Genomic DNA, 14,140 nt, shown 5'->3' on the forward strand with positions numbered 1-14,140 from the left:
CACAAGAATATTAATGCTCCTTGTGCATCCCATTTTGTTTTTTCATCATGTACACATACACATTCACATGCTCATACTCATAAAGTTCATCATAAGCATGCTAATGTATTTAAATATGATTTTTATGGTAGATTTGGCCATTTGGCTAAATTTTGTTTTGATTTAAGAAAAATTTCTTATTTGCAAAATAATTTTAAAGAACAACCTATTTTTACAAATGAATCCCGTGCACAAGCTTATGGTCAACAAAATCAAAAGGGCCTCTTTCATTGCTCTTATTACAATCGGAAAGGTCATTTACATAAAACTTTTTTGATCACGTTTGTGCACTAAATGCTCCCAAATGGGTTCATAACCCACCGACATTGAGCTTAAATGATAGGAGTCATGTCCCTAGACTCTTAGGTACCAAGAGTAATTGGGTACCAAAATTTGTTTGATCTTTAAGATCAAATGTTTTTTATTTTTTTTTTGTTTTCATGTTCTTAAAGATGATTTTTGGATTTTCAAATCCATAGTTCATAATTCTTGTGTGTTTTGTAATCTAATTTTGAACTATGAAGATTTGTTTCGAGTTGTTCTTTTGGATTCATTGTAAATCACTAATATGATGATATTTATATGTTTTTGCTTATGGATCATCTTTTTATGCTTTATACTGTATTCTATATGTGGTTTGATCAAGTTTTACAAAGAAAATTTCTTTTATTGATCGAACATCATTTTGGGTTTAAATCTTGATTTAAGATTTTATTTGAGTGATTTGTTTTAATTTGAAAACTTTTTTCATGATTATCATATTTTTCTTTCTTTTGATTTCATAAATCTTTTTATACATGGCTTCTATGTTTTTGCCTTGGTCTTTATTGCTTTTTCTTTCTTTTGATTTCATAAATCTTTTTATACATGGCTTCTATGTTTTTGCCTTGGTCTTTATTGCATATATTCCATAAGGTATTTTGATAGCTTTTTATACATGGCTTCTATGTTTTTGCCTTGGTCTTTATTGCATATATTCCATAAGGTATTTTGATAAGGGGAGTCATTCTCTATACTTGTTTTATACTCACCCATGCTTATTTGTAGGGGGAGCTTTTGCTCTCTTCATTCTTTTGTTTTCCCATTTTTGATATCATCAAAGGGGGAGAAATATTATGAGTATATCTTTTTTATTTATATGCATGATAATTATAATTTGCATATTCATTTTCTTTCATGCATATATCTCTTTTTGTAAATTGTTTGTCATCATCAAAAAGGGGGAGAATGTTGGGTCATTTTGTTTTGATGATGTTTTAACAAATAATTTACTACTAATATTGTTTGTCTAGTGTTTGTGTTTTCTTATTTATTGTAGACAAATAATATGTTAGAGGATGGATGGAATCGAACATTCACGATCATATCCAATAGAGGTTGGCGGAATAGTAGAGTGAAGCAATGCAATTCAAGTTGAAGATCCAAGTTTAAGCTTCATCTAAAGTTTACCAAAGAGAGCTATATTTAAGATCTTCAAGATTTGGTATATAGTTTATAGTGTTTGTTATATAGGTTTATACTTGTGTGTTAATACTTCAAGCTCATATCAATCACACACACATAGTCGTTGATTTTATCAAAATATAGGTGTTTTTATGAAAGTATTATTTTATTAGTTTATAGAATTTAATATCAGTTTATACCTATTTTATTAAGTCTATAAAATCACTTTATAAGGTTTCAAAACATTGTTTAACTCAATAGTCAAAAATCAAGAAGTTTATATACACATGTATTTACAAGTTTTGCAAAATAGTATGTTTTTGCAAATATGAAATGATATTTCAAAAAATTCATCTTTAACATGTTTGTTTTCATGTTTATAAATGTTTCCCAATGTTTTATTAATTTTGGAGTTAATTTGTTATGTTTAATTGAATTTATAAAATCAAGTTTTTATAAGTTCATGTTCGTGCATGTGTTCGTGCATGTTTTTGTAAACCAGATGTGTTTTTACAAATGTGAAATGAAATTTGAAAAATTCTTTCTTTAACATGTTCTATTACATGTTTATAAGCATTTTCCAAAAGTTTAACATTTTTTGAGTTGATTTACTATACTGAATTGATTTTACAAAATCAAGTGTTTCAGCAGTTTTTAGAATCTAGAATATCTATTTTTAAATATTTATTTCTCACAAATGGGAAGAGATATTTTAGAAATCCTTTTTCTAACATATTCATATACATGTCTAGAACCTTCCCTCAAAATTTCATAATTTTAGAGTTGATTTACTATTTTAATTGATTTTAGAAAGCTAAATATGTAAAAATTTTAGAATCTGTCAAAATTGTTCAATGGTCGACTTCATTAGTCGACTGATGACATCATCAGTAGACTGATAACATGTTTTTCAGCCTAACGACTAGTTTTTTCCTGGTTTTGTTTTTGGGTAGTTTTCCTCATTTTTTGGGCCTTGGGGTGTTGTATTGAGTTCCTATATATACCCATCTATCCCCAACACTTAGAATGCAACCTAAGAAAGTTTTTAAACAACTTTTAAAGGATGTTTAAGTTTTGTTTAAGTTTGTTTAAGAGTTTAGTTTGTGAAGCAATTTTCACAAGAGCAAAGTGAAAATCATCCTTTGGTGTTTGAGCATTCACTCTTCTCCCTCTCTCTTGTTATCTATAGAGAAGTTTTCCTAAACTCAATCTAGCTTTACAATTATATTGTTTGATTATCAATTTATTAAGCTAGTGTTTATATTGAGTTTAGTTGATTTTATTTACTCTTTACTTACACACACAACCATTGAGCTTATTGTATTTCATACATAGTATAATTTGGGTTTTGGGGAGTGTGACATTGAGAGTGAGCTTACATTGTGTTCTCATCCATTGTAGAGAACAATTTATTTGTAGGTGACATTGAGAGTGAGCTTACATTGTGTTCTCATCCATTGTAGAGAACAATTTATTTGTATTGAGAGCCTAATTGTGTAGATCACTTTGTAATAGTGTTCTCATCCATTGTAGAGAACAATTTATTTGTATTGAGAGCCTAATTGTGTAGATCACTTTGTAATACACTAGTATACCAAGAGGAGTGTCTGGTGAGAGACGGGCTGTCCCAAAAGGAGTGGGGTAGGTGGTAATGCCTAGAGAGAGCTTGTAATTCCTAATACTTAAGGGAGACACGGGCTAGAGACCAACACTTGAGGTGGTAATTAGTATAAGTTATGTTGTGAGTGATTGTAAGCGTTGATCGGTGAGCGTTAAACACCTACATTGTGAGGTGTAAACGTTTTTCGAGTAAGCGTAGAAAACCTGGTGTGATAATGGAGTTCTCCCCGAGGTGAGGTGCAGAGACGTAGGTCGTGGGGACTGAACTTCGTGAACATATCATTTGTTTATGATTGCATTGGCGCACTTTTACATTCGTGCTTATTATTCTTATTATCTTTGTCAATTGCTCATTGTTTATATTCCCCTATTACTTTAGTAGTTTGTTTACCCTTGTGTTACTTATATATCCTTGCACATATATTTGTAATATATCATTTTTGCTAGGATATATTTGTTAATTAGTTTTAATTGGCATAAAATCAGATTAGATTAGCATAAATTCTATTCACCCCCCTCTAGGGTTCTTTCCTAGTGGCATTAGGGTACTTTTAAATTTATGTTCAAAGAAATATTTTCTATGATATATCTAATTAGAATTCAAATATCTTAGAAAATAATTTATATATAATATTAAATCTATTATAGCCTAGAAAATTAACAAGTGCTAATCTACCTAGAGAGGCCGACATGTGTCTCACCCCTGGCCTAATCTGATGAATTAGGGCCAAGACTACTCAAACTACTACTACAGTCGACCCTATGGGTCGACAATTTGTGTAGCCGAGTCAAAAGGCGAAACTTGTCGTCCACCACACTCGGCAGATCCTATAGGCCGACAACCTGCATAGCTGAGTCAAAAGGCAGTACTTGCCGGCTACCTCATTCGATTGACCCTATGAGTAACCCACACTCGGCCTACTATGTCAGCCGACAACTTACGTAACCAAGTCAAAAGGCGATGCTTCTCTGCCCTTAACCAAACTAACAGAGAGGCGACAATTACCTCGAACCCTTCAATACACAACTGCTCTCACATTAACTACTCTCATATTAACTGCTCTGACAAAGTCATCATTACTCTAGCCCTCATAGTCTTTATGACTCATCGGACCCAATCAGCTCCAAGCACCTGCTGTTATTCCCTCATTAAAGAACCAGATGACTCACTTTCTTCCATAGCCGACACCTAGAGAGTACCTGCTGACTCAACAACCTGCCTAGACTTGATCAAAGTTACCTTCATACCCCTCTGATCTGCTATAAAAGGGAGCTACACTGCATGGGCAACTTCTTCTGGTTTTTGGTAACTTTGAATAACCACTTATACAATTTGTCCTTAATTCTCCCACTCAAGATCAAAATACTAACTTGATCATCGGAGGAACAATCAGAGAACTCAACTCCGCCCTCTCACGAGTTTTTCATGTACAGAGAAGAACAACGAGCTCTAGAACAACTAGCTGAAGAAGTTTGAGGACCCTAAACACTCTCATAACTCTAACATAAACCCATTGTTTGATAACTAACATCAACAAATCATATAATTATTTTCTACAATATATTTGATGAGCATTCAAAGGATATAAATATGAAAATCTGAATATGTACTTTGATTTATTAGTTCCCTAGCTACTTATGCTCCCATTTATTTGTCTGCCGTCCAAAATCTCCTTTTAATAAATCGGGATATATACAAGGATAAAACAAGGTATTGATACTTGGAGCGCACACGCCACGATGGTTAATTTTAAGCTTAACTAGCCATTCACATAATGGTCTAAGCTAGTGAAAACTATGGAAACTGTATTAATTTGACTTAAGAACAAGACTTTCTCTAATATTGGTTATAAATATTTGGGCGAGCCGACACGTTGGTCTTCGTTGAAGAGAGATTGAAAATGACCAAGCCAATTAATTTGTTGATTTTAATTTGTTTAAGTGCTTGCTTTAATGAACAATTACAAGCCAAACTATCATTAATTAGTATAGTTTGTCGATTTGGTATTTGTCTATTAGATTGATTTCATCATCATGTTAAATATGATTGGATGGGTCTTATGTTTTGTACTTATGCCAATGGGTTTGAACCAATCTTGCTCGAATCTAGAAAAACAGGTTTGATATGAAACTCTTAGAGTCTGTTTGGCAAAGTGCTAAAACTGGTTTTAGTTGAGTTAAGTCAAGTCTAATAACCATTGACACCACTTTGTACCAAAACCTCTAGCTTTGAGCAACTCAAGGACAAAAGACCAACTGATGCAATCAAAGGCCTTCATAAATCAATTTTGACCATACAAAATTCCTTACATTTAGAGAACAAGAATGAAGAAGTTCATGTGCAATAGCACAAGAATCCAAAGTTTATTTACCGCTTGAAAAGCAGATTAGGAAGGATCAACTAAGGAGGGCAAAAAAGGAGAGAGCTTGATAGCTAGGACTATGGTGAAAATTTTAAATAAATCATTTAAGAGACTAATTGGTCTAAAGTCTTTAACATGACATGCTCCTTCAATTTTAGAGGTCAATACTGTGAAGGGGTGAAGCATCTGAATAAAGAGCATTAAAAACAGAGAAAATATCATCTTTGATGTTCATCCAAAACTCTTGGTAAAAAAGAACAGAATAACCATCTGGTCCAAGACATTTGTCAAGGTGTAAATAAAAAACCACATACTTGATTTCTTCATGAAAGAAAAATCTATCTAGACTTTGGAGGCCTTAAACAGGGTTCGGATAAAGATTAGACCGGTCCAAATGGAAGAAAGACTGCCTTTTGGCAAAGAATAGAGAAGAGAAAAAATCAAAGAAATATTTTTGTCTGCCATCTTCAGATGAAATAATTTGTTCATCTTGGATGATATTGGGGATGGAGTTCTTCCTTTTGTTGAAGGAAGCAGATTTGTGGAAAAAGAAGGTGTTATTATCCCCCTCCTTCAACCATGTAATCCTAGATCTTTGGTGCCTAAAATTTCCTCTTGTTTAGGTATATCAGTAAGTGTAGACCTAAGATCTTTCCTAGTATAGGTTTCTAACTCATTAAGAGGTTTATTGTCTTGTAGTAAGTCAAGAGATTGAATGAGGTTAGGAGCCTCTTTTTGAAAATTTTGATTGATGCATGCTTTCTCCACCACTTGATTCTTCTCTTAAGAAGATTAAGTTTGGATTTAAAAGCAACAACTGTGTTTCCTTGGTAAAAGAAAGATAACCAACAAATTTGAATGAAGTCCCTGAAATAGGGGTGAGTAAGCTAGACTTCCTCAAATCTAAAAGAAGGCTTGGGGATAGGCCCTCCTGAATCCAAAATATGGGAGAGTGGTCAGAAAAAGATGCTAAAAAAGCATATTGGATCAATGTAGGAAAGAAAGATTCAAAGGCTACATTGATGAGAACCAGTCTAGCCTAGCAAAACTAGGGTCATTTCACATATTAGACCAAGTGAGTTGTCTACCATTAAGAGGTAAATCCATTACGAAAAGAAAATCAATGAATGCATTGAAAGAATTTATTTCTATAATAAAACTTGGTCTACCCTTTCTTTCCTTTAAATTAAGAGCCATTAAGAGGTAAATCCATTAAGAAAACCTCCCTCTTCTCTTTCTCACAGGAACCGTAGAATGAAGTAGCCACAAATTTTCAACGGAAAATTTTGTGTTGAAGCACAATAGATACTGAAAAAATCTCAATGTAAGAATCAACACACTCATAAAGGTTATCATTCCATTCTAAAGACACACCACCTCTAGACTCATTAGCGTCTAAGATAAGATGCGAATTAATTATTTGCCCACCCAAAGCTTTAAGGGTTCTAGTTTTAACAGAATTAAGTTTAAATTCTTGTAAATCCACTTTATCCATACCAGAAAATAAAATATAGTATTTGACTAAGCTTCTCTTAACGGGATTGTTAAGATCTCTAACATTTGAGGAACCAATCTTCATAATTAACCAAGCAAAAGAGCAACTCAACCAAGATCTAAGAACTTCTATAGAAGATTAAGAAATCTGCTTGACTCTCTCTACTTCTAGAGCTTTCAGGACACTTAGAGCTTCTCTAGCTAGGTAGAGACTCTTCGACACCATAATTAGCAACAATAGAAGAAAGCAATTCTTAAGATAGAAATTAAGTAGCATAAATGGAGTAGAAGAAGAGGTTAACTGACTCTTTTTGTGCAAAGAAGATAGGGTCTTGCCTGATCTAGCCATAAACCTATGGTAAAGCATATGATAGAGTGAAAGAGGAGCTAAATGATGTCTTCTTGGTCTTAAAGGCCTCTCGAAACCAGGTGGCTGAGCTGAGAAGGACAAAGCATCAATAGACATTCTTGTAAAGGGTTTTGGGATAGACCTGGATATCTTCATGTCTGAAGAAGAACCGTGAATAGATATGCCTTTGCTAGGGTCTTCATTTGGTCCAAGTTTGAACTCAGAATAAAAGGCTTCCCAATTTGCTCTCGGTAAAATAACACTTTTACCATTAACAATGACCTTCACCATATTAGGAAAATTGAAAATGGTGAAATTGTTGACCTACGCCTGTGATTTCATAGGGATATATGTTTCCTTAACAACCTCCTCATTTCCCGCTAGTCAATTACCCTTTTGCCCTTGACATCAATCTCAAGTGGTTATTCCACTAGAGCCATGTCCGAAGAGAGAGGCCGACGAACTTTTGAATCCAAATCTAGCCCTAAACCAAGGAGATCCTTCTAAGTGAATTGGGTAGAAGAATCTCCTTTGTGTTTGCGTCGGGAATCAGTTTCATTGCAGCTTCAATTTATAACGTTTATCGTTTACAATGAAAATAAAAAAATGAGCCTTTTTATAAGACTTCTCCTTACAAAGAAAACAAATAGAAAATTTCTCTAGAAACACACGTAGAGACTATTTATTAGTTGCTGCTTGCGTGAGATCTTTGCCTGTGCTTGGGACGCTTTAGCCCGTGGACCACTGATTCAACAATCTGGATTGATCGTGAAGAAGGCTTGGTGTTCTTGTTTTGTTTTAAAAATAAGAATAGAAGTGAATATCTCGGCAAAGTAATATAAACACACTTCTTGAGATCAAAGCGATGTTTCAACTCAAGGAAATGACTAAAGGCCTTTGGATCTCTCGAATATGATGAAGAAACTCTCTCTTTTGCTCAGAATTTTGCCAAGATCTCTGTCTCTCCCTTTGAAATTCATGAGTCCTTGCTCTCAGATCTGCCAAAATGTTAGTCTGTTTGCATGTACGTCAGCGCATGAGGGGGGATATTTATAGGCCTCAAAAGCCGTGTTTGAATATAAGAATTCATAACCGACCATCGGTCTGGTGGATTTTCAGTTATAGTAGCCTCCTCATGTTTATGGATACTCCCAAGCAGTTACGGAGTTACGTGGACCATACAAAAATCAAGAAATCTATCAGAAAACACGTCGTGTCTCGTTACTGTGTACAAGACACATTAAGGTGTCTCGGATTCTGAGACACCTTGAGGTGCCTTGGATTTCAAGACAGCTCAGGGTGTCTCACCGGGTGTGAGATAGCTTCGTCACTTGTGGTTTCGTCATTTCACATGTTCCTTTGCTTCTTTTAGGCCCCGGATAATCTTCTCTGACTCAGATGATGATGTTCTTCATCTTCTCTTCGTTTTGAGCTGTGTTTGGGAACCTACATGTAATTTTTGACACCTACAGATACCCCCTCCAAAGTTTTTAGCCTCCTTTGTATTTTATCGAGGAGTCTAAAATACTTTGGATAAGATAGGCACTGCTTTCAACCTCTTTAGTATTTTGTTGAGGAGATTGTGTGAAAAGGACTTGTGAATGACTTTAATTCTTTAAATTCTTCATTTTTCAGTTTACTTAGTATTTTATTGAGTATACTAAAATACTTCTGATGCTGCGTTTATTGCTTGACCATTGTCGAAATCTGGAACTAAATTTGACATGTTGTCGTTAGGATTAGCTCGTGTCATCGAGTTGACGTTGAACTAATCATCTTCATCTAGAGTTCACATCTGAGTTGTGATTGGACTCCCTGTAGGCAATAAAAATTACCTTAAATCCTAGCAAAGAAGCTCAAAGGCACCTCTAAAGGCTTAAAATTCACCTAAAGTTCGCCCGCATGCTCTTAAGTTTGCCTGAAAGCTGAAGTTTACGTGTAAAGGAACGAACTTCACATGGACGCTGAACTCCGCCTGAAGATTGGAGCTCACCTGAATACTTGACTTCGCAGGCCAAATCAAGTTCGCCTAATAACAAAGTTCACCTGCAAGACTAGACTTCACCTGCGTGTTCAAGTTTGCACTAACAAGGTCCAGTCTGCTTGTTCGCCTAGCTCTGCAGACAAGGTCAAGTTAGTCTAAACATTAAGCTTCGCCTGAAAGAACTTAAGCTCGCCTGTATGTGCTAAGCTCGTCTGCAAGCTTGTCAGGCTCGCCAACCTCGCCTGCAAGCTCGTTAGGCTTGCCAACCTCACCCGTAAGCTCGCCCAAGCTTGCCTGAATTGTCAAGTTTGCCTAGCATCTTGGATATTCAAACTCTGATAAAGCTTTTACCACGCGTTGAAGTTTGCCCACAACCTCGTTCGAATCGTCAAAGGGAAGCAAAATCGACACGAGCCTTGAGGAAAGCATCCAAGGGATAGACTCTTTTCCCAAAACTAATATTCTAAGCCTAACTTTTGGCGAAATCATTGAATCGTTTGTCGGGTGTTGACTTCTACTCTAGTGTAAACTGGAGTCTATATAGTTTAATCTCTTAAAGCACTAGAACAGAGAGAAATAGTTTATACTCATATACTCATTGGAGTTTGGGGATCAATTTAACCTCATATACCCGTCAAAGTTTCAAGGAGAAGCAGTTTATACTCGTATACTCATCGGAGTGTGGATATGTACCTCAAACGTGTCGAAAATATGATGAAAATACGTGTGAAAACACCCGCTGGACCTACTCTTTATGTGAGACAGGCCCGTGTTCCTCGCACGTGTACGAGACACATCAGTGTGTATCGGCTTGAAGCGATAGGGCGGTTCCTAGGAGTCCTTAAATCTCCAAGTTGCGGCAGTTTGGGCATTATTTAACTACCCCTCTAAAGTTCAAAATACTTAGAAAACTCATACAAAAGGGCTCTTCAATCTTCTCTTGTCCCCAATCCTTCATCTTCGGCCGATCTTCGCTAAAGGACAATTAGGGCTTTAGTGTTCTTCGAGGTTCGGCCTCTTTCTCTCTTCTTCTTTTACTAAAATTTTTTTGCCTTGACTTTAGACGAGGATTAGACCTCTAACTCTTGGTTTTGGACAAGAATTAGGTCCCTAGTTCGGTTTTGGACAAGAACCAAAACCCTAGTTCTTTTGATTTTTTTTGGGAGTTTTGACTTTTTCCTTCTAACCTTAGCCCCTACTCGGTTTTGGGGGAGGACCGAAGCTTTAGTTTTTGTTTTGGATACTTTTCTTCACTTTCCACTTTACTGGATGCTTGAACTCTTCTCAATCGAAATCGAAATTAGGGCTTTGGTTTCGAGTGTCTTCAAGGCTTTATTTGGATTTTTAACCAAAAACCCTTGCTTCCTTTTTCCGGAATTAAGTCCAAATTCATCCCCTATATTCATGTGCCAAGCACGCCTACATATGCCAAGCTCACTTACAAGCTTGTCAGGCTCGCCAACCTTGCCTGCATGCTCACCCAAGCTCGCCTAAATTGTCAAGCTCGCCTAGCATCTTGGGTATTCAAACTCCGATAAAGCTTTTACCACACGCTGAAGTTTGTCCGCAACCTCGTTCGAATCGTCAAAAGGAATCAAATTCGACACGAACCTTGAGGGAAGCATCCAAGGGATAGAGTCTTTTCCTAGAACTAATATTCTAAGCCCAACTTTTGGTGAAATTGTTGAATCATTTGTCGGGTGATGACTTTTGCTCTGGTGTAAACACAGTTTATACTCGTACGTAACTAGAGTCTACACAATTTAGCTCTTAAGGCGTTGGAGCAGGGAGAAATAGTTTATACTCATATACTCATAGGAGTTTGGGGATCAGTTTAACCTTATATACCCGTCAAAGGTTCAAGGAGAAGTAGTTTATACTCTTATACTCATCAGTGTGTCTCATATTGAAGCAGCAAGGCGGATCCTAGGAGTCCTTAAATCTCCAAGTTGCGGCGGTTTGGGCACTATTTAACCGCCCCTCTAAAGTTCGAAATACTTGGAAAACTCATATAAAAGGGTTCTTCAATCTTCTCTTGTCCCCAATCCTTCATCTTCGGCTGATCTTCGCTCAAGGACAACTAGGGTTTCGGTGTTCTTCGAGGTTTGGCCACTTTCCCTCTTCTTCTTTTACTGAATTTTTTCTGCCTTGATTTTAGATGAGGATTAGACCACTAACTCTCGGTTTTGGACAAGAATTAGGTCCCTAGTTCGGTTTTGGACAAGAACCAAAACCCTAGTTCTTTGGGAGTGTCGACTTTCCCTTCTAACCTTAGCCCCTACTCAGTTTTGGGGGAGGACCGAAGCTTTAGTTTCAGTTTTGGATGCTTTTCTTCACTTTCCACTTCGCTAGATGCTTGAACTCTCCTAATTCTCAATCAAAACCGAAATTAGGGCTTTGGTTTTGAGTGTCTTCGAGGCTTTATCTGGATTTTTAACCAAAAACCCTTTCTTCCTTTTGCAAATTCATCCTTGATCATGTCGCCGAAGAGATCGCACATTCCGAGGGGTTGATCGGCTTCTCATGCACCTGAGAGAGAGGATCCCGTAGCTTCTTCATATGAAGGTGAACTTTTACCACTTTTGTCAATTAACAAATAGATATTTTGAATAGTATCCTCGTTTGCCCACCTTCGCAAGGCATTCGTGAAGAGCCTATATTCTCATTTGTGAGGGTCGACGCTTAAAAGATGTGTTTTTGCTTGGTCAAAACACATCTCAAGGCAAAAGAGACAATTTTACACTATCTCGCTACTCGTAGGGTAGTGTATATTATCACGTTGTTTTCATGACAATGTACATTGCCTTTTACATGCGAAACGGTTAAAATCATCTCGTAAACCACAAGGCAGTGACTCTATCTTGTAGATTCCTGAGATGAGTTCGACTCCTTGTTTTGCCTTCGAAATATTCTTTTAACTGCGCTTGACAAATCACGCTTTGTTCATCGTAGTTGAATTCCCTCCGGAGGTGTTCTTACCCCGTGTGGTGAATGGGCGAAGCGGCGAGGCTTTTGCCTCTTTTGATGAAACACCGCTCCTTGATGCAATTCCTCGGTTTGATGTAAACGAACCTGAAGAGATTCCCAAGCTTGTATGTGAGGGGGATCATTCCACATTGTGGCAATTGATTATAGACGCCAAACTCATCAAATATCCTAGCTCCACTCTGCCCTTGAGGATGCCCAGCTATTTATTCGGCGACTCTGTTGAGGACTCCGAGATTCTGACACTTGATGTGGAAATATGGCTAAATGGTTATGAAGGGAATCTCAGATTTCGTCCCATAATTCCTCGCCAATATGCTTTGACACATCTGAGGAGGCAGGCCGTGTCGCGAGAGATGTCGTGGTTCTTGACAGAGAATCAGGAGCGGGTTCATTGTGGTTTTATCATTCAATACAAGACTCCGGGCTCCAGTGATAAAAGTTATGTTCGTGGATTTCATCATGGTGTATTGGGATAAGATGAAGTTCCACAAAATGAGTTGTCGATCAGGGCCAACACTGTAAGAAATTGCCTTGCATGGATAGGAAGGGAGCTACATGTCAAAGGTTTCAAGTGTTATGGCTGGGTTCATTGACCGACAGACAAGTGGTGGACCCAAATGACGAGTTACATGCTCAACCGATGGGGTGCAGAGTTGATTGAAAGTAGGTTGTATATGACCATCCATGCCAGCATGTATGGCTTGCCCATCGGCGTGCATCACTTCTTTGCACTATTGGAGCTCTACAACCCGGACACCAACACCTTCTTGACCAGGAATGGAGAGTTGGGGTGGCTCTTAACGAAATGATGAAGGTCTCGGGGCTACCGATGGGTGATATCCTATATTAGGAGTATTTTCCTACCAATTGCTAATTGAGACAGATGAGGATGACTAACTCCACCAGATATGACACCTTATGGGAGCTTACGTGTCATTATTAGACTGCTCTGGCAGGTTTAGATATCAACGATAAGATGAAGTCTCCCAAACTCAACTTAAAGCAGTTTGCGGACTACTTATTTAAGCACTTGGAAGACCATTCTGGCCAAGAAATTTGTGAGTTGGCGTCTCTGACCCCATCAGAGATCAATAACTTGATAACGAATATAAGGGCACAGGCATACATGTTTGGGGAGAAAATTATTTTCATTATAGAATTCATTACAACTTTGAGCATTACAATAAATTCAGAAGAAAATAGTCTTTTTATAAGACATTCGATACAATGAAAAGTAAATTACAAGTCTCTTTCAAACAATACGCAATAGGTGTTTATCGCCTATCGCTTTTTGCTGGATCTTTGCCTGTGCCGGGGATGCGTTAGTCCGTGGACCACCGCGGATCAGATCCGATTATCAAAAAATTGACAGAGCTCCTACTTCACTAATGAAGTATTCACTTGAAGTACTAAAATCGACCAAGAGAAATCAGTAGCTCTTCTCAAGATTAAGACTAAGCCTAATCTCAAGGAACAGACGGGGGGAATTACGGGTACAGATATTTTGAAAGTCTTCCTCTTTATGCTGAAGTTCATCGGGATCTAGTTGACCTTTGCTGAAATTCCATGCTCCTCGACTCCTCAATCCAGAAGCACCTTGTCCTCTTAATAAAATTCTTGCCCTGTAGACTGGAGGCCTTAGGGTTATGTTTATAGGCCTCGGATGCGGGTATTTGGAAGAGAATGAGCGATTTGGCCTTATCTTCAGTCAATAATGGCCTAACAAGGTTTGAGAATGATATCCAATCAGTTGGGAAGCTCTGGAATGAACAAATCCCAAGAAAACAACAAAAGAATTGTCAAAAACACGTTTGTGGCTCGAGACAGTGCAACACGCCCTGCTGACCCGTGGGGGGCGCG

Source organism: Asparagus officinalis, chromosome 3 (assembly GCF_001876935.1).
Source record: "Asparagus officinalis chromosome 3, Aspof.V1, whole genome shotgun sequence".
Lineage (NCBI taxonomy): Eukaryota > Viridiplantae > Streptophyta > Magnoliopsida > Asparagales > Asparagaceae > Asparagus > Asparagus officinalis.